This window comes from Capra hircus, chromosome 1 (genome assembly GCF_001704415.2).
Source record: "Capra hircus breed San Clemente chromosome 1, ASM170441v1, whole genome shotgun sequence".
NCBI classification, from domain to species: Eukaryota; Metazoa; Chordata; class Mammalia; order Artiodactyla; family Bovidae; genus Capra; species Capra hircus.
In genome coordinates this window covers 43700963-43728697 of record NC_030808.1, presented here as the reverse complement: position 1 = coordinate 43728697, position 27735 = coordinate 43700963, and the positions used below count along the sequence as shown (strand labels likewise).

Below are 27735 nucleotides of genomic sequence, written 5' to 3'. Positions count from 1 at the left end.
TTTTTCATGATTACTATAATTAACACCATTATTCTTTTTTAAAAAATTGTGGTAAAATACGCATAACATAAAATTTACTATGTTAACCACTTTAAGTATATAGGTCAGTATTGTTACGTACTTTCATATTGTTGTACAATCAACAGAACTCATTTCATTCTATACCCATTAAATAATATCTCTCCATTTCCTCCTCCCCTCAGCCCCTGGCAACCACCATTCTATTTTCTGCCTGTACGAATTCGACTACTTATGTATCTATTTAGGTATATAAATGGAATCATACAATATTTGTCTTTTTGTGACTAGCTTGTTTCTCTTAGCATAATATCATCAAATTTCACCTGTGTGGTAGCATGTGTCAGAATTTCCTCCCTTTGTCAGTTCAGTTCAGTCGCTCAGTTGTGTCCGACTCTTTGCAACCCCATGAATCGCAGCATGCCAGGCCTCCTTGTCCATCACCAACTCCTGGAGTTCACTCAGACTCACGTCCATTGAGTCCGTGACGCCATCCAGCCATCTCATCATCTGTCGTTCCCTTCTCCTCCTGCCCGCAATCCCTCCCAGCATCAGAGTCTTCCAGTGAGTCAACTCTTCGCATGAGGCGGCCAGAGTACTGGAGATTCAGCTTTAGCATCATTCCCTCCAAAGAAATCCCAGGCTGATCTCCTTCAGAATGGACTGGTTGGATCTCCTTGCAGTCCAAGGGACTCTCAAGAGTCTTCTCCAACACCACAGTTCAAAAGCATCAATTCTTTGGCACTCAGCTTTCTTCACAGTCCAGCTCTCACATCCATACATGACCATGGGAAAAACCATAGCCTTGACTAGATGGACCTTTGTTGGCAAAGTAATGTCTCTGCTTTTGAATATGCTATCTAGGTTGGTTATAACTTTCCTTCCAAGGAGTAAGCATCTTTTAATTTCATGGCTGCAGTCACCATCTGCAGTGATTTTGGAGCCCCCCAAAATAAAGTCTGACACTGTTTCCACTGTTTGCCCATCTATTTCCCATGAAGTGATGGGACCAGATGCCACGATCTTCGTTTTCTGAATGTTGAGCTTTAAGCCAACTTTTTCACTCTCCTCTTTCACTTTCATCTGCCATAAGAGTGGTGTCATCTGCATATTTGAGGTTATTGATATTTCGACTGAATAATATTCTATATGTATAATACATATAAAATAACACATATATAATATCCTATTATATATGTATATTACATTTTGTTTATCTATTCATCCTTCAGTCTGTGGACTCTCAGGCTGTTTTCACCTTTTGGCTATTGCAGATAATGCTGCTATGAAGCAAATGTGGATATAAAATATATATTTGAGACTGTACTTTCAATTATTTTGAGTATATACTCAGGGATAGAATTTTCTGGATGATATGGGAATTGTATATTTAATTTTTTGAGGTACTGCCATACTTTTTTCTGTAGTAGCTACACCATTTTTTCATTCTTACCAATGGTTCACAGAGTTCCAATTTCTCTGCTTCTTCACCAATATTTCTTATTTTCTGTTTTTAAAAAATAGTTTGCCATCTTAATGGTTATGAGATGGTATCTCACTGTGGTTTTGATTTGCATCTCCTTAATGATTAGTTGTGCTGAGCAGTTTTGTCATGCATTTGTTGGCTGTTTGTATCTTCTTTAGAGAAATGTCTGTTCACTCCTTTGCCTATTTTAAAATTAGATTGTTTACTTTTTGTTGCTGAGTTGTAGGAGTTCTCCAGATATTGATTCTTGGGGTGGAATTACTGGTTCAACTTTGAAAAGCTGTACTAATTTATACTCTCACCAATGGTGTATGATCACCTCCCTATCTCTGTTCTCTTGTCAGCATGCATAAGAGATCTGTTTTTACAAATGGACATAAAGTTAGACAATGAAAAGGATATCTTTATACACAGCTATTCTGTTCTTCAAACAGTAAAAGCCTGTTACATCATGGTTAGCTATTATGCAAATTTGGGTCAAATCAAATCACATCCCCTGGAACTTTAACACATACACACAGTAAAAACCTATAATTCAGAAATTGGTTCTGCCCCCAGCTCTAGGGTAAAAAGCTTTTACTTTTTTAATTTTTTTACTAAAACTCTATAATTAGTTCTTTTACATCAAGTGATTTACTTTAATGAATAGTGTCATTTTATAAACTGAGTAAATCAATCTGCTCCGATTCATGGCTAGAGGAATTATAGGAGAAGCTGGTGTGCCAGAATGATTCAGTGTGTGCCAAGGATTCAATTTCATAGCCCAGAATCCTTCCTAGTGCCAGGCCCTCTGCATCAACGTAGACATCCAGTTTCAGGGGCTGGAAAGACCCAGTGGAATGCTTGACACTAAGAAGAAGGACAACACTGTCCCACAGAGTTAGCGGGAGTTGTGTCACTGCAACTGAGAAAGGGACCTGGCCCAGGAGGATATTTCCTTTGTAGTTATATTTTTAAAAAATTATAGGAAAATAATCATGGTTTTAGATCTGGGGGCCAGAGGGACATAAAAGCAATGAGGTTCTCCCCCTTAATCTTACCACCTGTGTAAAGGCTTATGCTGCTGCTGCTGCTGCTAAGTCGCTTCAGTCGTGTCCGACTCTGTGCGACCCCATAGACGGCAGCCCACCAGGCTCCCCCGTCCCTGGGATTCTCCAGGCAAGAACCCTGGAGTGGGTTGCCATTTCCTTCTCCAATGCATGAAAGGAAAAAGTGAAAGGGAAGTCACTCAGTCGTGTCTGACTCTTGGCGACCCCATGGACTGCATCCCACCAGGCTCCTCCATCCACGAGATTTTCCAGGCAAGAGTACTGGAGTGGGGTGCTGTTGCCTTCTCCGAAGGCTTATGAAGGCCCCATATTAATATAAGGGAGGTTGTACAAAGCCATGGGGCTCTGATATATTTCCTCTTCTTTCCCTGCTATAACTTCATACATAGAGCATGTGTGAGAGATGGACTGTGCTTGTAGATGAATGAGCACTTGTCCCCCTTGCATGACTCCACATAGGGATACAAGTCCCTCACTCTTCCTAAGGTCCTCTACCAAAGAATATTAAAAACCAGAGAAGTGGAGCCTGATGTTTCCATACTATTTTTCTAGTTTATTGGCTCTCTTTGCTTGTAAAAATATGTTTCCAATTATACTTAAAACATTCAATTCAGACAATTTCAGGAAAGTCAAGATGTATTGTTTTTCCTGCCCACATCACATACATTCTGGTTTACTGGGGGCTTAAGGTGCTGTGTACTGACCTCAAATGGCAGTGACAGAACGGAGTCTTGGGAGAAAGGTGAAGAATAGTCTTAAGCTATAAATAATAGAATAGTAACAAAAATCAGTGTTTACCTTGGACTTGTTGTGAGCATGACAGATTATAGGCATGACCATAAAGGACAAAACTATATGTAAAACCCAAAGGAAAATAATGAGATTGCTTGGAGCACAAGATCAAATAAGGAAATGCTGGTTTGAGGTGAACTTCTTTTACTCAGAACTTTCTAGATTTTTTTTTTCAGTCATCCATATCTAATTATTTTTCTTTGACAATAATGCAAAATTGGACAGAGTTTTAAAACCACAGGCTTAGTGGGGTTAAAGGGGACATTTTTGTTTTCCTCAGAGGAGTGATAGCTTACAATGGACTCTTCATAGTTATTATTGTTATTAGCCCTTTGTCCAGGTCACGGACAAGGCAATATGTTTTATTGAGCATTGGTTAAATGGTTGCTGTCCAGATAGAATGTGTAGATGAATTATACTGGGCCATGCCCCAAATAAGAGAAGAGAGGCCACAGTGAGAAGTTAAGTGGGAGTTATAACCACAGTGCTATGAAAACATGCCCCCTCTCCCCTACACATGACCCTTGTTGGAACTTTTAAGGGTCACACATGGACCAGCTGTGTTTTAGCTCATTATGAATGAACCAGAGCAAAAGGGATCCTTATCAATGAGTCATGGGCCACATGGACAGCAACTGGTGCTCACAATATTGAGCTAGACACCACCAAAGAAGGGTATTTGCTTCCCACTCTTGTTCTCCCTACTCAACCAGCTATTGTGATTGTCTGTGCTTCTGGCCTAGGACCTTAATGTACATAAGTATCCCTTGGGGTGCTGGTTGAAAATGCAGATTTCTGGCCCCAGCCTAGAAAAGATTCAGAGTCAGTAGGGCTGGCTGGGGATGTAGAATCATGATGTAGATAGTCCTCATATCACAGTGTGAAACTTTGGGGAACTTTGCTCAGGATGAGCATGAGAGGGACTGGCTGTTGTTGCGACTACCAGATTCTGTTTGCTGTTGTGGATAAGGGCCTGTCTAGACCTCTTCTTCCTCCACCACCTTGCACTGCTGATTGTTCAAGGCTTTGGTTTCTGACTTCTTCGACCAGACTTTTGACCACTCACTTTTTCTAGAACCCTGGTTAAATCTTGAATCTACTGCTTTATCTCTGACATTGGTGCTTCTTTGATTATCATTTATGTGTCTTTCATTCATTCTTTCATTCAGCAAATATTAAATATCTGTGCTTGGTTTCAGGCTCAGGAATGGAACACACTGCTTAGTAAGACAATCTCCATTTGGACCATAGTGGGGTTTATAATGGGGCCAGCAGGAGAGATAATCTGTTAATTAAATAGTTACAGTGATAGTGTTAGGGATGTTGGGGCAACATGTGAGCATACAGCAGGGCCACCTAATCCAGTTCTGGGGTTCAAGGATGGCTTCAAGGGGGATGGGAGATGATGAGAAGGCAGGGTGTTCCAGACAAAAAGACAGAAATAGTGTGAATGAAAGCCCTAAGAAATAAGAGCTATGGCATGCTCAGAGAAAACTGTTGGCTACATCTAAAGGGGGGAGGGGGGTGGTTTGGTGACAGCAGGTGGTATGGAAAGAAATGGAGCTAGAAAGATCGGCAGGCCCAGATGATGAAAAAGGACCTTGTACATCCTCTGATAGTGTTTGGATTCTATTAATCTGAGGGCCATGAAATATCCCCGAAAGGTTTTAAGCAGATGTGAGTCATGATGCAATCTGGGTTGAGAGAGATCACCACAGCTGTAATGGGCAGACGGTGCAGATAGTTCAGAGTGAAATCCCCAGAAGGCAGGAGGGCTGGGATGAGGAGTGCCAGAGAATATGGAGAAATTTAGGAAGAAGAATGTCTGTCTGTAACAGAGGGAAGACACAGGGGACAGAATGGCCTGCAGGTAAGATGTGTGTTTGGTAACAGTGAGTGGACAGTGTTTCTATAGAAACTTCCTCCCAGGGAGATGAGTGAAGACACTTTTGAGATGTCCGTAGAGCACTTTAGATAATGAGATTTTAGTACTGAGATAAAAATTTCAACTGGGCAATATGGAGGAACAGCCAACTTCTTACTCTTCTCAGCCAAAGAATGACAATAGCCATTTAAAAATGTACCAAAATGGATATGTATCTTTTTCAGATTGTGAGTGTCTTTAAGAATTAACACAGGGACTTTCCTGGTGGTCCAGTGGTTAAGAATCTGCCTTGCAATGCAGAGGACATGGGTTCAATCCTTGATCAGGGATCTAAGATTCCCCATGCCATGGCGCAAGTAAACCCATGCATTGCAATTTTTGAGCCAGTGCATCCTAACGAAAAATCTCATATGACACAATGGGGATCCCGAGTGCCGGAACTAAGACCCAAGGCTGCCAAATAAATTAATAATAAAAAAAATAGTTAAAACCAGAGATAAAACACGACTATCAAATACTGGGAAATCAGAGGCATACAGGTCTCACAAATGAATGTACATACATGAAAGCCCTTCATATACCACAAAGTTGTATGTTAGACTGTGACAGACTTTAAGAAAGCAGCCTCGAAGAAAACAAAAAGTGTGATATCTGCTCACTGCTGGGAGGCAATAACCAATTTCAATATCAGAAATCTCTAAGTGAAGGCTCTCAGTGAACCTTCAGCTTTCTGAACCACATAGAACTTTTTTTTTTTCCCTGAAAGAAGGATGGAGCCAGCTTTTTCTAGGCACAAAGTTTTAGCATTTTCCCCATTTGTCCTAAAAGCAAGTTCAAACTGAGAAACCATCCTAAGGATCGAATGAGTAAGATCTGAAAAAGAAACTAGACTCAAGATTTCATTGAAAGACAAAGTTCAGCCCCTTCTTTTGTCAGAAAGCTCTAACATCAGAAAAGGTCTCCAATGTGGGGAGCTGTGTGCCCGAGTGGACTTTTCACAAACACATCACACTGGACAGATTCGGACAGATTGGGAACGTGCCCTTCTTTCTGCTAAAGATGTTTTTCCATGCTTGGCCTTCCAAGACCCAGAGTTCAAAGCTTCACGACTACTTTTTTATGCAGGAGCAAACTGACCACAACACTATTAGAAAAAATTGTGAGTCAGAGTGCTTGGCTCTTTGTTTCTCTGTTGTGTTCTTTGGAAAGGAAAGATTGTAAGAAAAGAAACTGGGGAAAGAAAGACTGACTACCTTTGCCTCTTTTTTTTTTTTTTGAAGGGTGTTTGCTTAAAAATAATAACCCAAACCAGGCTATTAATGGGATTTATATTAAACATTTCCAAGTTTTGAAATGGGAGCAGCCTACCAGACCCTTGTGAGCTGAGCTTTTGTTTTTCTCGTTATATCAATAGATAAATTGAGTCACTGAGCAGTGAGGTAATTTCCCTGATCTCAGTTGTATTAGATGAAAAGAAAGCATGAACTCAAGGTTTTGGATTCCAGGTAACCACTTTGATCATGCTTTTATCGGAAGCCAACAACCAAAAAGTTAATAATCCATTATACTGCATGTTAGGGGGATGAGGTTTTCTAGTGTAACAAAAATTCTACTTCATATAATTTATATACATACGTGCACATATGCATGCATACACACTCATATATAGTAGAATGACCTCAACTTTCCTGAGTCTTCAGGGAATGAGACATTTTGGATAAATTAACATTTTCCTAATAACGATAATTTTATAACCACCAGGACCAACATAGGCTTGTTTTTATATATTTGAAATACAGAATGTCCTTTATTCTTAAATGATACTACTAAATATGTCAACATTTTTATTCAGCTGTGATTCAGTGGTTCCCCCAGGAACTTCCCAAGTCTATGCAACTATTTATCTCTTCCACGAATGCCATATACCTTAGAAGTTCTGCTCATTTTTATGGCTCTTTCCCTCCTGTACTGCTAGGCTGCCATGATTCTACTCCTCCCTGCTGTTGGTGCACTTGTTGCAATCTCTTCCCCTCTTCCCCTATTCAAATTTAGGTACTTCACGTTCACTATGTTCTTGTGGTTTAGTGGCTAAGTCATGTCTGACTCTTTTGTGACCCCATGGACTATAGCCCACCAGGCTCCTCTGTCCATGGGATTTCCCAGGAAAGAATATGGAGCGGGTTGCCATTTCCTTCTCCAGAGAATCTTCCCAAGCCAGGATCAAATGTATGTCTCCTGCATTGGTAGATGGATTTTTTTTACCACTGAGCTGCCAGGTAAGCCCTGTACTTAGGGATCAGAGAACCAAGTCTGTTAGCATTATTTGCAAAGGAGAGGTAAATAGGCTTGAAGTGAGAAATCCTAATTGCTTATGAATACAAACCTTAATCTGATTTTGGTGTTGACCATCTGGTGATGTCCATGTGTAGAGTCTCCTCTTGTGTTGTTGGAAGCGGGTGTTTGCTATGACCAGTGCATTCTCTTGGCAAAACTCTATTAGTCTTTGTCCTGCTTCATTCTGTACTCCAAGGCCAAATTTGCCTGTTACTCCAGGGGTTTCTTGACTTCCTACTTTTGCATCCCAGTCCCCTATAATGAAAAGGACATCTTTTTTTGGGTGTTAGTTCTAAAAGGTCTTGTAGGTCTTTATAGAACCGTTCAACTTCAGCTTCTTCAGCATTACTGGTCAGGGCATAGACTTGAATTACTGTGATATTGAATGGTTTGCCTTGGAAACGAACAGACATCATTCTGTCGTTTTTGAGATTGCATCCAAGTACTGCATTTTGGACTCTTTTGTTGACCATGATGGCTATTCCATTTCTTGTAAGGGATTCCTGCCTGCAGTAGTAGATATAATGGTCATCTGAGTTAAATTCATCCATTCCAGTCCATCTTAGTTCACTGATTCCTAGAATGTCGATGTTCACTCTTGCCATCTCCTGTTTGACCACTTCCAATTTGCCTTGATTCATGGACCTAACATTCCAGGTTCCTATGCAATATTGCTCTTTACAGCATCGAATCTTGCCTCTATCACCAGTCCCATTCACAACTGGGTGTTGTTTTTGCTTTGGCTCCTTCCCTTTATTCTTTCTGGAGTTTTTTCTCCACTGATCTCCAGTAGCATATTGGGCACCTACTGACCTGGGGAGTTCACCTTTCAGTGTCCTATCTTTTCCCTTTTCATATTGTTCATGGGGTTCTCAAGGCAAGAATACTGAAGTGGTTGGCCATTCCCTTCTCCAGTGGACCACAATCTGTCAGACCTCTCCACCATGACCAATCCATCTTGGGTGGCCCCATATGGCATGGCTTGGTTTCATTGAGTTAGACAAGGCTGTGGTCCATGTGATCAGATTGGCTAGTTGTCCATGACTGTAGTTTCAGTCTGCAGATGACACAATCCTTATGGCAGAAAGTGAAGAAGAGCCATAAAGAGCCTCTTAATGAAAGTGAAAGAGGAGAGTGAAAAAGTTGGCTTAAAGCTCAACATTCAGAAAACTAAGATCATGGCATCCGGTCCCATCACTTCATGGCAAATTGATGGGGAAACAGTGGAAACAGCGTCAGGCTTTATTTTTCTGGGCTCCAAAACTGCAGATGGTGACTGCAGGCATGAAATTAAAAGACAATTACTCCTTGGAAGGAAAGTTATGACCAATCTAGACAGCATATTAAAAAGCAGAGACATTACTTTGCCGACTAAGGTCCATCTAGTTAAGGCTATGGTTTTTTCAGTGGTCATGTATGGATGTAAGAGTTGGACTATAAAGAAATCTGGGTGCTGAAGAATTGATGCTTTTGAACTGTGATGTTGGAGAAGACTCTTGAGAGTGCCTTGGACTGCAAGGAGATCTAACCAGTCCATCCTAAAGGAGATCAGTCCTAGGTGTTCACTGGAAGGACCGATGTTGAAGCTGAAACTCCAATACTTTGGCCACCTGATGTGAAGAGCTGACTCATTGGAAAAGACCCTGATGCTGGGAGGGATTGAAGACAGGAGGAGAAGGGGACAACGGAAGATGAGATGGTTGGATGGAATCACTGACTCAATGGACGTGAGTCTAAATGAACTCCGGGAGTTGGTGATGGACAAGGAGGCCTGGTGTGCTGCAGTTCATGGGGTCTCAGAGAGTCGGACATGACTGAACTGACTGACTGACTGACTGACTGACAAACCTTAATGGGCTTCCCTTAGTGGCTCAGTTGGAAAGAATCCACCTGCAATGCAGGAGATTGCTTGCAATGCAAGAGATCTGAGTTTGACCCCTGGGTTGAGAACACCCCCTGGAGGAGGAAATGTCAATCCTCTCCAGTATTCTTGCCTGGGAAATCCCATGGACAGAGAAGCCTGGCCGGCTACAGTCCATGGGGTCACAAAGAGTTGGACACGACTTATCAACGAAACCACTACCATACCACAAACCTTAACAACCACTGTGTTTTCATCTCTGAGTACTTTTGGCTTACTTTTTTTTTTAAATTTTGCTTTCTTTTACCTTACAATATTTTATTGGTTTTGCCACACATCAACATGTATCTGCCACGGGTGTACACGTGTTCCCAATCCTGAACCCCCCTCCCACCTCCCTCCCCATACCATCCCTCTGGGTCATCCCAGTGCACCAGCCCCGAGCATCCTGTATCCTGCATTGAACCTGGACTGGTGATTCATTTCACTTATGATATTATACATGTTTCAATGCCATTCTCCCAAATCATCCCACCCTCTCCCTCTCCCACAGAGTCCAAAAGACTGTTCTATACATCTGTGTCTCTTTTGCTGTCTCGCATACAGGGTTATCATTACCATCTTTCTAAGTTCCATATATATGTGTTAGTATACTGTATTGGTGTTTTTCTTTCTGGCTTACTTCACTTACTTTTTATCTTCAGTTGTGTTCAGAATGCTAGATAAATGAAAAGTTACCTTAAGCATATTTTAATTCTGAAATTCAACTTGGAATAATATATATATATATATATTCTAGTGATTCAGATAATATTCATCCACCCAGCATTTATTGGGAATCAAAGTGCCTGCTTCTGTTCCAGGCCCTTAGGATTTCTCAGTGACTTGGGGTCATCCCTAGGACACTCACTCATTTTATCTTGTTGGCAACAGAATTAAAAGATTTCATAACAATTTTAGATGAAGGAATACTAAATAAATGAGAGTTTACTGTGTTGTACATTTTTATATATGTGGGCTGAATGTCTGAAGTATATCTATTAAGGTGCTGACTTGTTAGGTTTTTGACACCTCGAGAGTAGGTTAGGGCTTGAATCCTTGACAGCTATTGAGTGAAAGCCTTTTCCTGAGTGAGGATGGGTGTGTTGTGAGAGAATACTGGTCCCAGGGAAGGCTCAGAACACCCTGACCAGCATGAAAAAGGCACAAAAATTGGCCTCCCCTTTGAATAAAAAGTTCTCATATTCCCTGTGCATTTATGCTTCAAATGGCTTTTTACTGTTTTTTTTTTTTTTTTTTTTTTTGCCTTTCAGCTGCTAATCCTCAGTGCAGGTGAAACAGTCTTTGATGGCGTCTAGTATCTAGGGCTCGACATGTAGTAGGTCCCCTACAGCTATATGTTGAATTGTTGAATGAATGAATAAATGAGGTTGAGATCAAAGACCTAACAAAAGTAGGATAACTGAACTGGAATGACAGTCTTTTAAGATTCTTATGGCCCTCCTTCCTTTGTCTCATAAACGAAAGTACCTTCCACTTGCTTATTATTTTCCTTATTCTAACATTTGGCTTCCCAGAGCCAAATGAGGGAGTCTGGACTGAAAGTTTTCTTGATAATTAAGGCATAGAGCTAAAAAGACTAGGACTTTTAAAATAGGAAAATGGAATTCATATAAGATAGGACTCTGATGTGCTGACATTGAATGTTCTAGGGAGACCTAATGCATGACCTAAGAAGGTAAATGAAAAGTTACCTTCAAAAAAAAAAAAAAAAAGAAAAGTTACCTTCAATATATTTTAATTCTGAAACTCTGAATAATTTAGTTTTTTCCAGTACCTGAATTCATCATTCATATATATATTCTCTCTGTGTAGAATACATATATGAATCACTTTGCCATACACCAGAAACTAACACAAAATTGTAAGTCAACTATACTCCAATAAAAAAAGAAGGTATATTATTGCATCAGAATGAAGGGACCAGGATGTATTTGGAATGCCAGCACCCTAAATGGGAGTGTACAAAGCATAGAAGCATAAAGCTCCAGAAGCCCATGGGATGAGCTAAGACCTTAGATGAAACACTTGGGACAGCCATCTTTTTTCTGATGATACCACAGTTGCCTATATGTTATTTACATTGCCCTGGTGATGGAGGGAGATAGCTTTGGACTGGAGAGGGATTATGCAATCACAGAAATTTCCTCCATTGGGGAACTACTGGGAACACTGACGTAGCGTCATTTATTACAAACAAACAAACAAATAACAACAACAGCAGAACATAAACAACCTCCTAACTCTCCTCCAAAGACCAGAAAGATAGATGAGCTGAAAAATATCCCACACTGCCACCATGACAAGCTCACGGAAGCGCCCTGGAGTAGGAGTCTAGAGATCATCAAATGAGCTGCAAAGGAAAGAGATCCTTAGTTTGCCCCTATTTGCATTAGGTATAAAGCAATATTTAAGTCCCTGGTAGCTCAGATGGTAAAGTATCTGCCTACAATGCGGGAGACCCAGGTTCGATTCCTGGGTCCAGAAGATCCCCTGGAGAAGGAAATGGCAACCCACTACAGTATTCTTGCCTGGAAAATCCCATGGACTGAGGAGCCTAGGGCCTGATAGGCTACAGTCCATGGGGTCCCAAAGAGTCAGACATGACTGAGTGACTTCACTTTCACTTTCAATAATTGGGAGTTAATATTATCAAATAATTTGTACTAAGTGCCTTCTGAGTGCCAGATACTTTTTCATATGTTATCTTATTAAATGTCATAACAATCAGGAGAGGCAGATTAATTCTAAAGCCAAGAAAGTAAACACTGGGTGAGACCCACTGTCTTGCCCAGGGTGTCTGTGCTTCTAGGTAGCAAAGGTAGTACATGACCCTGTGACTTCTTCTGCCAAATTCACTGCTTTTATTTGCGACAGTGGCTTCTTGTCGATGGTTTAAGGTGTTTTGTTATTTTTTCTTCCATTAATGACATGCATTTTGGCATTAATTAAAAGGGGATTTTTAAATACCCTTTACAACCAGGCTTTCCTGGTGGCTCAGCGGTTAAAGCATCTGCCTGCAATGCGAGAGACCTGGGTTCGATCCCTGGGTCGGGAAGATCCCCTGGAGAAGGAAATGGCAACCCACTCCAGTATTCTTGCCTGGAGAATCCCATGGACGGAGGAGCCTTGTGGGCTACAGTCCATGGGTTGCAGAGAGTCGGACACGACTGAGCGACTTCACTTCACTTCACTTATGACTTACAGGCAGGTTTAAAATTAATTGTGTGTCCTTCAAAATCATCAACTGTACAGAAAACAATCTACAAAACTATTCTTGCTGATCATTAGTGGCATTTCTATATTGCTGGTCCTGCAACCATTGCCAATCTGTTTGTCCACAGATTATTAATAGGGTGTTGTGATTACTTCTTCAGGGATAAAGTGTCAATGATGAAGCAGTTAACAGGAGAGCTCAGGAATATGATTTACTGGTTTCATATTCTGGTTACTTTACTTCCAGCCACGCGACTTTGAGGAAATTACTTCACCTCTCTTACATATCCTGTCTCACAGGAAATTGATCAGAATAAAATGCACTAATATATAAGAAAAAAAAAGAGAAGTTTTTGGCACTCTACACAGCGCAAAGTAAACCTTCATTACACATTAACTGCTATCATTGTTGGGAGTTTGAGTTCTATCTTCTTGAAAAGCACATTCTTAATCACTGAATCTGGTTTATGAAGTAATCTTAAAGATCATTCAGCTTTTCTTTGCTGCAGTTTCTCATTTATCGTGCCAGGACCATACCTGGGTGAGATACTCTGAGCCTAGGTGAGTAGAAAAAGGAGGACTTCAGGAATGGGATGATCTAGGTTCATATTCAAGCTCTATCACTTGCTGTCTAAATGATGTTGTGAAATTTGCTTAATCTTCTAAGTCTCCACAGACTCATGCATGAAATATAGATAAAAATCTCTAATGCAAATAAAGGAATGTATATATAGAATATATGTCATAAACTGCAGATTTCTTTGCAAAGGTTATTTTTATCATCATCAATACATTCATGTTTAAAAGGCCTCAAATTAAGATACTTACTAATACTCTCTTCCTCATGTGGTAGTAATGAATTCTATTTTATAAAAACAAGGTCTCAAACCTCTCCGGTGTTCTTGCTCTGTTTTAAAGGAGTCAGCGGATTCTTTCTTTAGCCACTGGCTCCTGTCTGCAGATGAAAATTTTATTTATATGTATTCAAATGTGATTTAAACACATGGTGATATCTTTGATGACTAAATATTAAAAAAAATACAATTGAAATGTTATTGCTATTCTTTACGATCCTCTAGGGCTTGCTTATCCTACAATTTGTAAATATTTTACAAGGCAGAGGAAAATACCAACCCATAATTATTTCTCGATGTTTTCTGGCTGATGATCTCAGGGTAAATTCTTTTATTTTATTATTTAAAAAAAGTTTTCATTGAAGGTTTTTCCAGTCACTCCAAATAAACTTAGCTGTGAATGGAAAAGATACAGCTGATTGCCCTGGCTTGGTCCACATCTCTTCTGCCCTGTCCTGCTCTTCACTGAGTCAGAAGGAAGGCATGTGGTATGGCCGACCTCTGAAATCATTAAACATCTCCTATAAACTGTTGCTGTTAGAGACACATTTTGGTTTATTTTCTGAAAGCTTATTAATAAGTCAGAATCTAATCTGCAGCCAGACTGTTTGATCACTTTGCTCTTGGCTTTGCAGGCACAGGATTTTGTTGTGTGGTTGGCCTGTTGGCATGATGATTCCTGAAGGGCCGTTGGTAAGCCAGCAAATGCCAGGGGTGCATCATTGTCAAATTCCAAAGACCCGTGACCTTCCCTGACCTGCTGGTAGAGGTTTAGCCTTCTTCAAAGAGCCTCAGATTGGGCACTAGAAATAGAGTCAAAAGTGCTATGGGAAAGTCTGTCATTGAGAACTACTTTCCTTTAGAAAGTGATGGGGCTTCAGGGAGTAATAAAAATCCGGTGGCTGAACTTGTTTCAGATTCTCAGGGACAGTCTTTCTCTGTAGAAAAGGTCATTTTGAAAATTGAAGAAATTCTGTTTCAGTAGGTCTGAAATATGTTTAAAAAACATTTAAAACATATTTCCCACCCCACCCCCCCAAAGGGAAAAGAAAAGAGATAGTTATGCATAATGGAACTTTTTCTTTTAGAGACTCAGTTCAAATCATTCTTCATCTCATTTTGGTTTTACAGTGATAAAGGATCCATGTAGTGATACAGTGCCATTCTGAGTAAGTTTAAACCTTTAAAAAAGCAAAGACAATCTGTATTCTTTTATTAATATTATGTATGTATGGGAGAGGACTTCTTCAAGAGAGTATAACTATCAGAGGCAGACCCAGTAGTCTAGCAATGCACTGAACACAACGTTTGTTGAATGCTGCTGCAATCATGGCATTAGCTGAGAATACAAAAAAGAACTGAATTCAATTTTTTTCCAAAAGTTTATATGTTCATCAAGGATACAAGACGTAGCACACAAAAAGTTAAATATTCTGTGTTGTCCCATACAGTAGCCACTGGCCACATGTGGCTATGTCATTTTAAATTTAAAGGGACTACAAAAATATAAAATAAAAGTCAGTACCTCAGTTGCACTAGCCACATGTTAAGTACTCAGTTGCCGTATAGAGCTGGTGGCTACCATATTGGAAGGTTCAGTTGTAACACATTTCTATAATTGCAGCAAGTTCTAATAGACAGCCCCAGTTTCTTCAATACAGGGTATAGGTAACACATAAGTGACATTTACAATAACCACCAACCAGTTGAGAATAAGGAAGAATAAATGCAGGCTGTAATACTTAGGAAGATCTTAGTAGGACCTTGAATTTAGGGTTATTTTGAAAAGTGTAAAGGACAGTGGGGCACAGTCAGTAGAAAAAAGAGGAAAGAATATTTGGGGGAAGAACAGTCCATCTGAGTTAGGTCAGATTCCTGGTACAGACTGGAGAGGGATGAAAATGCAATGCTGGGTTGGGGTAAGAGAGATGGAGGGACTGGCTGGCAAGCTACGGTGTTTGATCTATTTTCTAATGCTAATGAATAGTTTTGAGCAGGTTACTGATAGTCCTGGGGCAGTGGCACCACCCAGCAAATAATCTTGCCTTATGTAGTTAGGTGTTCAGAAGGCTCATATTTAATATTAGTCTCTCACTGGGAGTTCATCCTGAGCCTTGCAAACAGCTACAGAGTTGAGTCTAGTAATACTGTGTGTGTGTGTGTGTGTGTGTGTGTGTGTGTGCGCGCGCGCGCGCGTGCGCGCTTCTTGGAACAACCTACAGGGAGAGGGAAAAGCATATTTAGAGCCTCTTGTGTACCATCATTGCATTTTGTCCCCCCATCCCTTTTTTTCCTTTTCACATTTATTAAGTTTCTCTTGTGTGCTAAGCATCGAAGGTGCAGAGATAAACAGCACATGAATCCTACAAGGGGATCACTGTCTTATACAAAGATGTGGCCGTGACAGGGCTGTGCACAGAACACTAGTGGGTGTGCGGAGGTGCACCAGTCAAGACAGGCCAGGTGCAGGCAGGTCTTCTCCGAGGGGAGGTTTGCTGCTCTGAATCTCAGAAGAGGAGTACAAACCAAGTCAGTAGATCAAATGGGGAATGCTCCAGGCAGAGAGGGAAGATCAAGCACAAAACTATAAAGCAAAGCAGAATGTGACCATGTGGAAAGACCGAGACCTTCTTTCCTCTTTTGTCTTTGGCACAGCACAAAGGAAGGGCTCAGAATGTAATTATTTTCTACGTGCAAGTTTCCCCTGCTCTCTGAAATCAGAGCATTCACATGAAATCTTTCATAGGCAAAATGGGGTAAAGTGAAGAAGCAGGTACCTTAGGACACATCTTGTGCAAAAAATAAATCCAGAATAAGCACAGAGGCTTACAGACACGGTTCAGAGCTATGGCGGCTTGATGCTGAGTGCAGTTCCTGGGGAAGGAGCTTGGCAGTGCTGAATGCTATTAGGTTGGCCAAAAAGTTTGTTTGGGTTTTCAATACCATCTTACGGAAAAATGTGAATGAACTTTTTGGCCAGCCCAACACTGTTGCATTTTTTTCCCCCCCATAAAGGTGAAAATCTTCTTTGGATTTCTTTAGATTAGCAGAAACAGGTAGTAGTATAGGTCTTTCATAGAAGTGAAGTGGCATAAAGTGAACTTTTGGAAAGTGGGGGATACCTGTACACCCTCAAATAGGTTAAGCAGCAGGTGTAAAGACAATAGACTTTTGTCTAGGTGACTCATGTGGCTTGGGGCCTCAGTTATACTGTCTTTCCTCTCTTACCTGGGTATGGAATACAGCAAGAGTCAAAGAATGATCCAGGGAGCTGGATTCAAGTGTGTTTCACATGCTAGAGCACCTCTGTTCTAGGCTGTTCCTCATATACTCATGGGAATTTCTTCTGCCTGAGGAATGACATGCTTGCTTGTCACTCTTTTTCCCAGACTCATGCCAAGCAACTTGGGATCACTTGGGGAGAATTTATGGAGAAACCTTAGACCTTATAAATTACCCCAGGGAGAAATGATAGCTTTTTTTGTTTATTTTTCTAGTTACACAGACCTTACTTCTTTGGCTCTGAAATGGCAGCATGCTTTTAGGAAAAAGATACAAAAAAGAAAAAGAAATTAAAATCACAGTATTAAACAAAAAACAGAGCCAGTCGGCAGTGTCTAGGAACAGAGCCATTGGAATTCTCTCACTTTCTTTATGAGTCAGAGGTAGTGACACAGGGAGTCGATATTTTTTCCTCCTTTTGTGATCCGATGAGACCTTGGGAGGGGCGCCGTGAAGGAGCAGGAAACCTATGGCCTTGGCGCATGGCTGGGATGGGAATCCTGGCTCTGCCGCTTCTAGCTGAGTGACCCTGGGCAAGTTGCTTGACCAAATAGGCGCTCCGTTTTTCTCATCTTTGAATTGAGAATGATAATACCATCTTTGTACTGCTGGTGTAAGGAACAGAGATAATGAGAGCAGTGAAGTGTCTGCTTCTGTGAGACACTTACTAGATAGTGTCTATAACTGTAACTAGAAATGATGAGTTTGAGTTTTTCCCTTGGATGACTGTGAACTTATTTTCTTGAAGGAGAGGATGCTATACTGCAGTGCTTTTGGGATATTGGCTTCCAAGCATGATCTTTGTAAAGGGGAAAGAGATGTCCCAGAGTAGAACCCTAACAGAAGTAGTCAATTTGATATGGGTAGGAGGTCTGAGCGTCATAGGTAAACCAATAAGCCCTGACGTAGCAAGATATACTAGGCTATCAGTGTGTTCCTATTCCAGGAATTAGCTCCCTAGTGATGGCGATAAAGTAAATTCTCAAGAAAAATGTTTGGTTAATGATCTTGATTAATTAGTGATGCTTCTGTTGAACAGCTCAGGGGTTGTTGAGCTAATTCATAAAATTATCCAGGCTGCCCATTTACTGACTTATTACTCATTGTTGGCCATTTCTCTATTTGTAACACAATATCCTGACACTGAGAAAGATGAGGGGAGGAAGAGATCATTTCAGTCTATCCAATATTCTCCCTGCTTCCCCTCTTTCCTTTCTTTCTTCCCATCACTCCCTCCCCTCGTTTTCTCTCTCATTTACTGTTTAACTTAACTATTGGTAAATTATTCCAACATTTCTGCTGTTCTTATCATAAAGAACTTAGTCATGGGACCAAGACATTCATTTGCTTCTTTTCTTCCCTTTTCAGTTGGGTTTGGAAATCACACTGGGATTGTTTCTTACTTTATAGTTTGACATAGCATGTAATATATACTGACAATCCATGTATATTACATATTAACTAGTAACACTGAAAATATTATGTCCCAGTAAATCTGGGAATAATTTAAACTGAAAACAGTTGAGGCTTGTGATTCCTAAACTGTCCCATAAAATACCAGACCCGAGAGATGCCCTCAGGTTGAGATTTGTCATCGAATATGTTGGGTACACACTATTTACTGTAACTTTTTTGAAGAATGGAAATATACAGAGCATATTAAGGTCTTTATGAAATCTTGTAAGTAAAATTGTAAAATAATAAGTAATTGGTAAAATTACTTGTATTAATTGTAAAATAATAAGTAAAATTGGTCATGTTATTTGATTATTTCTAAAGTTTATTTGACCATAGAGACTTTTTTCTGTATAAACATGTTAATATCCCATATATTACTTGTTTTGAAACACACTTTGGAAATTTTATACTATAACAGTCACTATTAAAAATATCTTTCTCCAGTAAAACAATTTTAAAAAATCACAAAAGCTTTTTTTTCTGTATGAGGAATTATCTTTTGACTGGTGTCAAGATAATGAATAGGTGAACATATAGGCCTCTTGAGACTCTTGAAGTCATAGCTTCCCTTTTTCTACTTACCCTAGGCCTTATCTGGCCCCTTGAGACATGTAATATTGTCCTCTGTACCATGAGAAATAAAAATGCTCTTAGTATATCTTGGAAAGTTATGTGCTTATTTGGCACTGTATTCCATTTTAACTGGGTTTTTTTGTAAATGCTAAGAGCCATCTCCAGGTGTCCTGAGCACAATCCATTAACTATGTATGCTTAAGTAGCACCAATCTGTAAAATTTTTGGCAAGACCTTAATTGCCTCTAAAGAGAGTGGTTCTTTGAGAATTGTTCTTCTATTCAAGATAAATAAATTAAGGCATAAAGATGATCAAGGCCCCAGAAACAGTCAAGGTGTTCTGGGGACTAAAACACTAAAGATTCCTAGAACAGAGGATTCTCAGGCCACATGTGTACCAACTTCACAGCTTCATCTCTACTGAGATCACGAATAGTCCTAGAGAGAGGATTGCTCTGTTTTCCTGTGAATGTCATAATTTTTACAAAGCAAGCTGCCCTTTCCTGGTATGCCAGGGATTTTTTTTTTAATGCTCCTAACTGATCTCTATCCTCTAGAGGGTTCTGAATTTTGCAATTGTCTCAAGTCTTAACAAGCCATCCCTACACCACTGTGCAATGGAAATGTTCAACAGAAAGGTATTCACTTCGGTCTAGGCAAGACTGACTGCTGCCTGGAGAAACGAGGATCCTGGAATGCAGGTTCTGGGCCATCTTGATTGGATAAAGCCTTTTTGGCCCATTTCTGCCTCCTTCTTTCCTGCATTTCCCTTCCCCTCTCCTGGGGACCAAGGGTTGATCCTGGCAGGATGCTAGGGCTTCCCTTTGGAACCCAGGAGGTTTTCTCGGCCCTTGACTCTGTGCTTGTCTCCTGCTGACCCCCAGCTGATGTGGTTTATTTATTGCTGAATTGAGCGTTTAGTCCTGAACATTTAAGTCTTGGCTGGTGGTGGCCTCGGAAAGAACATTTTCTAAGATTGCCATGGTTTTCTTTCAAATAAACTCCTACATGCCTGGACATTTCTGGCATTGCTGAAATGCAGGTGATTTATTTGTAGAGGCTTAAATTGGGAGTTTTTTTTTTTTTTTTTAAAGGAAAACCAGCAATGTGGTATACTCCTGTGCTACATTTTAGCCACTGGTTGTAGAGGACACCTTGTTCTGTCTTTTATCAGAAAAATGAAAATCTGAAGGCTCCCTCTGGGAAGAAATCAGTTTTCTGTTCTGAGACACTCAACCCCCCAGCTCCCTCTACTGGTCAATAACCTCCCTCCCCACTCACGGGACAGCAGGGGACTAGAGTCAGCTGGGAGCTCGAAGGGGAACTGGACTTGAAGTTAGGGACTGTGGATCCAATAGCCTATTTTTGCTGCAGATTCCTCATCTTCCTTCATTCTTTCTACCTCAACAGTCTTGGTCACCTAAGCCTCAAATTCTTAGCTCCACCCAGCGTCTCCCTTCCTATATTCCTCAGGCTTGTCTTGTACGTGCCCTTTAAGAGGCCACTTTTTGGCTTTACAGCATGGATGAACACTATGATCTCTGGATGGGAAAATTGTTAAGTACAGATCTTCAAAGAAATATAATAATGTACAGTCATCGCTATGAATTTATGGACCAAGTTTAGATTTATCTTTAGCTTGCACGCAGTATGATAAAGGAAACATACTAAATGGTATGAGAGCTCACAAAATATCTCCCAGCTGCCCCAGGACAACACTCTTCAACCAGCTCGGAAGGTCTGCTGTCCTGCTGTTGAACTGAGGGCAGCTGTGGCTTAGCCACGCCACTGCTGGGTGGCCAAATGTCTTTCTAAATCGGCCATAGTTCCCTAATAGATGAAACCCTAATGGTGGCCCAGAATTTCAGCAAAACAGCTGTTTTATCTAGCTAACAGAGAGGACTAGAAAAGCTCCCCAACAGGCTGATACATTTTATTTCCTGGAGAAGTCAGCAGCTGACATCCACACCCAGGCCTATTCAGTTAGTTGGAAAAGTAGTACATGAAGTGACTAATTGTCTTTAATCTCAGCGCATCAAATGATGCCAGTGCCTAAATATCCTGAGATGTAAACACATCAAGAGAGCTTAAGAAAGACAGTCTTCAAGAAAGACTTACTTAAAAGTATGTTTTCACAATGAAGCTTAGTTGGACCATGTAAATTTTAACATACAATAAACCAATTTCAGAAACACAATGACTATTTCAAAGTTTTGCAAACAATTGTCAGGCATGCTTTAGAGGAAAGTGAAGAAGCATCTGAGGTAACATCTTTCTCTTTCTCAGTAAGTTCTTTCTAGAAAAGATACAAGAATATTCTTTTCTACCTTTATCACTTTCCACATTGGGGTAACTTTCTGTATTACGAAAAGTTGTATTTTTCTCTTGGCAGAGAACATTTTGATGACATGATACCCATGGAGTTAGTACTTTGGGTCAGGGTCAAGTTTAAAATGAGGTCAAGTGAGGTTCTTTCCTCAGTGGAAGTCCAGTTAAGGGTTAAGAAGAGTTTTAATAGATGTAAAATTTATAAAGCTTTCCCCCATGTTAGCCATTCCTAATATTGTACTGTACAGAAAGAAGTCTGATCCAAATAGGATTTTACTTCCCAAACATTTGAGTGGGTCTTAGCTCTGACAATCATGTTAAAAAAAATCGCTTCTCCGGAGTTTCTCCCTCTTGTTTTAGAGGAATGGGTCCTCTTAGCTGCACTGTCTTCTCTCTATACCCTTGACCTCTTGGTAGTCCCTCTCTCGTGTCGTAACACTTCTCATGCCTGCACGCCTTAACCACTATTTCCTTAATGGACCATTATGCATATTTTTGTCATTTCTTTCATTAAAGACCTGAGGAGATTCCAGGGATGCTGATAACACACTGTCAATGTCATGCCAGAAGAGGAAGATTATGCTGTAAATCATCACATAAATAATAATACATTTGTTCTGTCATGGAAAAATTGGAACTCAGTCTTAAGCCTGCTGCAAAAAATAGCATTATGCCTAGATCTCAGGCAAATGTAAGGATTAATGAAATCTCTGTAGGCAGGGAAATGGCTCAGCCATTGATAAGGCTAAATGAACTCTCCTGCATTACTTAAAGCACCAGGGAATCTTAAATTTGATATACTTGAGATCTGAGTCTCTATAAGTACCTGTAGACTTGTAAGGATTTTTATGGAAGGAGTTAAGAAATATGGATATTTTATACTTAGCCTTTTTTTTTTCTTTAATCAATCACTCACTCTCTCAACACAGGTTTACCAAGCAGCTATTACATATAAGACCCTGGAAGGAAGGTAAAAACACACAAGGTGCCTGTGATGATGACAACCAGTGACTTCACTCTTCATAAGGGATTGTACCAGTGTTTCTGAACGTTCTGTAGGAGAGGTACAGTGAAGCCCCAAACCTCTACCAGTTACAGTTTTTGAGAACTCTATATTTTATGTTTCAACAGAATTCTCATCACAGAGACATCTTAGATACACACTATACAGGGAAGAAACATGATAGTTATTCAAAATAGAGCCCTGAACAGAGAGTTCGGTTATACGAACTCCAGTCCTGCTTCTCCTATTCATGTCTGGGTGACCCTAGGAAAGACATCAAGCTCTCTGACTTTTCTCATCTGTAAAATTAACTTTGTTAGAATTAGCTCCAAGGATTCTTTCAGCCTTTGTACTGTGTGATTCCCTAAATAAATTTTTAAAACCCAAGAAGTTAGACCAGAGCCTAGATAAATAAAACTGCTTAGATGCTTCCTTTCAGTTTGGAAGCATGTAGCAAGTTTAAATTACCTATCTTCTAGGTATATGAATTAAAATTTAGAAAAATGTAAAGGTTTCTTATTTGTTGGAGTGAAAATCTACCTCACCTGTTTAAGAGAAGTATGAGACTTTTGATAAAGAGAAGTGCCACAGCTATGAGTGGTACTCCAGAAACTATAAGATCTATAAGGATTGAAAAGAGATTTCTTTCACTGAAAGAAAAAAAAAAGGAGGTAGCACAGAGAGGCATGACTGCATCTGTAAATCCTGTACTGGAGGAGAGAAGGACAGCTTTCATTTTCCAGGAAGGACAGTAGAAGTGAGCCCAAAATTAACAGAGGAGATTGAAGGTAGACCATCAATGTGTTTTAATATTTTACATAATCAGTTATAGGTGTCCATAATAGCTTTTGCTGTTATGTTACACTGAGAAGTGAGAATTCATTATTATTTTAGTAGATTGCTCTATGATCAGTTTTTGGGAACATTTTTGTTTCAGTCATTTCAGTTTGACTCCTTGCAATTTCAACAGCTTTGTGGATTTGCGTTCACAGGGCCCCCAGATTATAGACATTCCGACTGTGTGTGACTCCCTTTAGCCCTCTTGTTGCAAATCTATTTGCTTGAAGACAGACTATAAGAACCGCCTTCCTCAAACAGCAAATGTAGTTCCCAAGTCAATAGTGGAATGTCTAATTAGTGGCTTCTCTGTTGGTGCTGAAATGTGGTTACTATTCTTTCCCAGTCTTCACTCCTTGGGTCTCTGCAAAGGGAAAGTTTAGCTGAGCTCTAAATTAGTACTTGGGGGTATAAACTGATGTTAATGACTGTCAGGTCATTGGAAGATCTTTTTCATTATATTCTTAGCATTTTGAAACAACCTGTAAGCTGGCCTTTTTATTTCTTAATTTAAATTTTTAGATACTTTGGGTAGTAAGGGGTTCTTTTTTACACAATGCTAAAGTGATTCTCTAAATTCCATAGGACACTCATTCTTCTCTCTGTATCTTTTTTTTTTTCCATTTCACTCAGTAGCTAGAACAATGAAACTCTCAGAAGATGGCATTCTAGTCTCGAGATCTATACTTTCCTTGGGTTATGCATACGGATGTTCACAGGGGCCTGGTGGAAGAGAAGGAAGCCAAGGCCTGAAGAAAGACCTAATTTTCAGAGGGTTACTTGGAGGACCAGAGATTGGCAAATACCACCGCATGTCAATCACGCTGCAGGTTGCCATATCACAGTTGAAGACCATGGTAAGGGAGGAGTAGACAGCTGCCTCTAACTTGTACCTTTCAAACAGTTACTGAACATTGGACTCTTTGAGAGAGTGAGAGGTGGATTTGTTGACATGAACTACCCATTAGTTAAAAATGTGTTCTGAGGCTTTTTATATTCAGAATGTAGCTTTTATTATAAAATTATAACTGGCAAAGGTCTATGGGTTTTTAATGTGGGGCAGACCTATCATTTTGGTCTCTAGAAGGGCCGTTCTTTCTGTTACAGAAGGGTATAGTAGAGATGAATCTTAAATTATTAGAAATACTCTTATTGATTAAAAAAACAACAACAGCAGATATGGATTTTGTTCCCCATATTCCACATAAAAAAAGAGCAAAAAGAAGTTGCACTTGTTACAGAGATTCTGGTCTTACTCTTCTAGGGCACTTTCTAAGAGCAGTTCTGCCCAGCTTCCCTCTCAATTCTCTGTTCATTTCATTCCCCTCTCCTTGATTTTTGTTTCACAAATGGAATTAAGGTAGGATATACCTTCTGATCATGGGAAGAATATTGTTTTATAATTTTGGGAATAGCAGATCTAAAATGTGTGTTTCCCTAGATGTAACAGGCCCTCCAGATCAACCGAGCGCCCTTCCCGTGTATCTCTAGGGAAACATGCAGTCACTTTTCTTTTATAAGAAGCATTAAAGGAGTCACTCAAATGGTGCTGGAGTGGGATGGGGTAGGTAGGGCCATGAACCAACCCAACCCAGGGGCAGCAATACAATGGCATAGACAAGCCTCATGCCTCTATATCCTGTGCAAAGGGGGAGACGCTGGGGGGACTCCATGACTCCGCACTACTGATCTTTCTATAAACTTAAGGAGGAAACTATGGAGAAAGTGTCATTTTTAGTGTCTGGTAAAGACCCCTGGGAAAGTGAGGTCATGAGCAGTCTAGGATGATCTCATCTAGTTATTTGGGGTGTTGAATGTGATGGCACACGGGAAAAGCAGTTACTGTGAAATGGTTCATAGCTGGTAGAGTGGATTAACTGCCAGGAAAAGCAGAAGCAAACCCTGGGGGAACACTTTTCATCCCCACATTTAGGAATAACAGGGAGCTCTTTTACACTGGCAGCACATTTTTTTCCCTCCCAGAAAAGATAACTTTCCTCAAGGGGATCTGGTGAATGAAGCAGTGTCTCTTCACCCTTGTGGTGATGGGCGTGAATCCGGCACTAACATAAAAGAGGAATTAGCTTGGACATACCGCACACTTGGTTTGGCCTGGTCCCACACCTGTGCTCTTGCCACTTACAGCAAATATGAAGCAAGCAGTCTGCACTGTGGCTTGAGATAAAAGGTATTTTAATATGCTCAGGTCACAGATTATCATGGCCAATAGTAATTTTATATCATTTTCTTAAAGGAAACCGCACTCCTAGTAATAATTTTTTCCAATGAAGCAAAATTTCGCATGACAGAAAGTTTGACATATAACTTTTTCATTTGAATAATAGCATTGAATCCTCTCCATGCCAAGTAGAAATTTTAAATATCTTTATTATTTTTTTTGATATGCAAACGATAAGGGGGAAAGGTTTAGAAGACCCTCAGCTAAACTTCTAATGATTCTATTTTCTTTAATAGTGAAGAATTTTTTACAGCTTTGGAGACTTTTCCTTTTTCAAGAGAAACAATATAAACAAACCAAAAAAAAAAAGAAAAACTTTTCCTCTCTTACTTTAAGAACCTTGAGGGCTGAAACAGTGGTTTGGTTTCCTGACTGCCAGCTTTGGTTTGCCGTCTCTCAGCTGTCTTGTGCAATTCCCCAGAGGAAATATTTGAAGAGGGTTTTTCTCCCACATGAGAGAGTTTCATCCCACACAGCCCGCAGATTCTGACTGCAAACTTCATGGACTAAGTGTCTGGTTTTCCAGAAGTAGCTGCGGAGGACGTTTTTCCTTCACAGGTGCTTGACACACATTCTCAGACCTCAGAGATCAGGATGTAAAGTCTGAAGTCTTTAAAAATGAGGGTAGCTTAAAGACTATCTCTCTGGCAATCAGATCAATTTTTACTAGATAAGAAAAAAGAAGGTGACAAGCAGGGATCAAACTTCCAAAGCCTTCAAGCTGATTGTTCTTTACAACCCTCGGGTGTAAACAGAAGTATTGGATAATCTGGCCTGTATTTTTCTCTGACTGTGGAACACATTGAAATGCTTTATGTTTAGGTGTGTGTATAGAAATTCATGAAGTTCTTTTATACACTTCTATTCCAGCACAATTCTCATTTTAGGACGTCTTGAAAAGACAATTTTGTGCTCTCACGTTGTGCCGTAGCTTGTCAATTTGGATTTGTTCTTTCCTATCTACCAGCCACCTGATTATGGTCTCTGGGCAAAGGGTACCCGTTGGCATCATTTTTTCCAAGCACTTAAACCTGGAAAGATATTTTTTAAAGGACTCACAGAAGCTGTCTTGGGGGTTTGGAAAACATGGCAAAATTGTTAGCAGACCTTTGTGCTATTTTTAGGAAACTAATTGTGTTCTTTTAAAGTACATTTTTGACAATGGGACAAAGTTTTCCTTGCTCCCACTGTTACGTGAAATATTTACAATGAAAAGCGGTCAGGAAAACACCCCAAACAGATACACTTTAACCTCGGCAACAGCCAGCAACCAGGGGAAAAAGTGATTTAAAAGGCGAAAAGGTTTTTGCAATATTTATGCTGCTGTTTCTGCCCCAAACGAACTTTTATTTTACCGTTCAAACAGAAGTTTGTTTTCAAACCAGTTGCTGGTTTAAAGGAGCAGCCGATCTGGCATCCATAAGAATCAGCTCTAACCAAACAGTAAGCACGTTGACCAGGGGAAACTGATTCCCCCAAAGCAACCCCCAGTAGGTCAGATGCCTGCAGAAGGGTTATCTTACCTTGAGCAAGTAAGATCCAGGAGAGAGGCTCGGGGGCTCCCACAGGAGAGGACCGGGAAAGTGCTCTGATCCGCTGCTGGTAACATGCACTTGGCTTTTATGGGCAGGTGGGAGGAGCCGCTCCTCATGGTAGGTGGGCAGAGGAGCAGCGGCGGGCGGGCAGCCCCGGGAAGCTGGACACTCTTCTCTGGGGAGGGGCGGCGAGGGCAGAGCCAGGAGCCGGAGAGAGGGAGGAGGGGCGGGGAGGGAGGAGGGTGGAGGAGCGGAGGAAGCAGTGGAAACGGGAGAGGAGGGAGAAGGAGAGAAAAAGAGAGACAGAGAGAGACAAGAGAGAAAACTTATAAAGGGATGTAGTCCACAGACAGGGAAAAGACTGGGGAGAAAAGGACCAGGAGACTGAGACAGTCAAACAAGCAAGATACGGAGGGAAAGCGGAATTCTGATTACTTGCCATTCTGTATGCCATTTTAGATGGTAGTGGTGTTGGGGAGCGAGTTGTGACGGAGAATAACAATAGGTATTTTCTGTGAATTCGTAAACCTAAATAACGGTTCAGGAATATTTGGAATTTCACAGGCAAGGGAAAGGAGGGGAAGCTGGCCGTCGGAGTAGCGCATCCCGAGCTCTGGATGGGCGCGGAGAAGGGCTGTCCACAGCCGGCTGCCATCCGGCCGCCCTCCTGAGTCCTTGTCTCCCACCCTCCGAGGGTGAAAGCCGGCCCTTCACTCATCACTCCCCACCGTGCTTTGTGACCAGCAAGTTCTCCTGGTGCTGCCGGTAGTGCGCAGCATCCAGAGGCCCCTCGGGAGACTTCTGCAGCATTAAGGTAAATCCAGCAAAGGTTGGAGAGGATCAGCGGAGATTGGCTTGTGGAGAAAGGAACCTCAAAACCAGCCTCGGTCCTCCAACATCTGCTTATGTAACAGGATTGCAGGGC

General features: G+C 40.7%; 1 protein-coding gene across 2 annotated transcripts in view; it reads right to left on the bottom strand.

The window, feature by feature from the left end:
- Positions 1 to 26965, bottom strand: part of COL8A1 (collagen type VIII alpha 1 chain) — a 167563-nt gene extending 140598 nt beyond the window's left edge. For both annotated transcript variants that reach the window (XM_018058129.1, XM_005674830.2), the window contains exon 1: positions 26799 to 26965. The gene's annotated coding sequence lies outside the window, so the exon portion shown is untranslated. The remainder of the gene's footprint in view (positions 1 to 26798) is intronic.